Source organism: Branchiostoma belcheri, unplaced genomic scaffold (assembly GCF_001625305.1).
Source record: "Branchiostoma belcheri isolate BF01 breed outbred unplaced genomic scaffold, Haploidv18h27 scaffold5, whole genome shotgun sequence".
Lineage (NCBI taxonomy): Eukaryota > Metazoa > Chordata > Leptocardii > Amphioxiformes > Branchiostomatidae > Branchiostoma > Branchiostoma belcheri.
This window is the reverse complement of record NW_017804131.1, coordinates 4,338,267-4,339,903: the sequence shown is the minus strand read 5'-3', so window position 1 is coordinate 4,339,903 and position 1,637 is coordinate 4,338,267. Positions and strand designations below refer to the sequence as shown.

Genomic DNA, 1,637 nt, shown 5'->3' with positions numbered 1-1,637 from the left:
AGGAAAAAAGGAGATTTCTAGCAACTATAGATCTAAAGGATGCGTACTTTACCATCCCAATAGCTCAGAGCGATCGAAAATTCCTTCGTTTTTCGTGGAGAGGAGTTCTTTGGGAATTTCAGTGTCTTCCCTTCGGTCTGACGTCGGCGCCGAGGGTATTTACCAAGGTTTTGCGGCCGATTGTGGCCATTCTAAGGAGACAAGGATTGTTAATAGTAATTTTCCTAGACGACTTACTGATCATTGCAAGGTCGAGGGAACAGTGCTTAGAGCACATTGCTATAGCCAGAGAGCTTCTAGAGCAACTCGGTTTTGTTCTCAACCTGGGAAAGTCGCAGTTGATACCGTCTCAGGTAGCGACCTTCCTAGGCCTTGTTCTCGATTCTCGTACTTTGACAATTTACCTACCAGAAGACAAGTTAGACAAGGTAGTGAGTTCTTGCCAATCACTTCTGAAACAGGAGGTGATAGGAACCAGGCAGCTAGCCAGCGTGGTGGGGCTGTTAGAGTCCACCAAGCAAGCCATTCTTCCCGGGCCCTTACATTTCCGGGCTCTGCAACAACTTCTCAATTTCGGCATAAAGAAGCCGGGAAAATTCGACTCTTCAGTCAGTCTAACCCCAGATGCAGTAAAAGATCTACAGTGGTGGATCAGTCATGTGCGCGAAGTAAACGGTCGCCGAGTCTTTGTTCCGTCAGACCTGACAATTTGCACAGATGCCTCAATGGAGGGATGGGGCGCGCATTGCAATGGTCAGGAGACAGGCGGGCGCTGGTCACAGACAGAAGCGCGCATGCAGACCAACTGACTAGAATTGAAAGCGGCCTCCCTGTCGCTAAGAAGCTTTGTGAGCGCGGATACTCAGCATGTTCTGCTAAGGCTGGACAACACAACAGCCGTTGCATATGTGAATCACATGGGGGGAACAAGGTCGCCAGATCTGGCAGCCTTGGCCCTGGAGATGTGGTCGTGGGCCTTGGAAAGAGGCCTGATGTTGTCTGCAACTCACGTTCCCGGATTGACAAACACCCTAGCGGACAGGTGTTCGCAGGTTTTTCTGGACAAGGTAGAGTGGCAACTGAACCGCTCAGTTTTTCCTGTCATTGAACAATTGGACAGGCAATGCATTGACAGTAGATCTGTTTGCGTCTCGTATGAACGCTCAGCTGAAGGAGTATGTCTCTTGGCACCCAGAACCAGGGGCCATGTCGGTGGATGGCCTAAACATTCACTGAGGCAACCTGGGGCTAGCGCATGCCTTTCCCCGCTTCAGCCTAGTGTTCAAGGTACTGAGGAAAGTCCAGTCAGACGTAGCAATAGTGATTTTGATACCTCCAGTTTGGAAGTCTCAGGCTTGGTACCCCAAGGTGTTGAACATGTTGTTCGAGAGTCCGGTTCTCCTGCCACAGAGCTGGGATCTGCTGTTCCTGCCGCACAACAGGAGACCCCATCCGCTGTTGCCAGATCTGATGCTTGCCGCGTGGCCAAGATCAGGCGACAGTTGCAGGGTCGGGGCCTTTCGGCAGGGGCTTCAGACCTCATCCTCTCGGCTTGGAGAGAAAGCACTTCTAGACAGTATCAGTCAGCATGGGCTCAGTGGGCCAGCTGGTGTGATAGAAGGGAGATTGATCCAGTT

General features: G+C 51.3%; 1 protein-coding gene across 1 annotated transcript in view; it reads left to right on the top strand.

Moving 5' to 3' along the window:
- LOC109479675 (5'-3' exoribonuclease 1-like) overlaps window positions 1-1,637 on the top strand; it is a 39,937-nt gene that overhangs the window by 21,424 nt on the left and 16,876 nt on the right. The window lies entirely within an intron of this gene.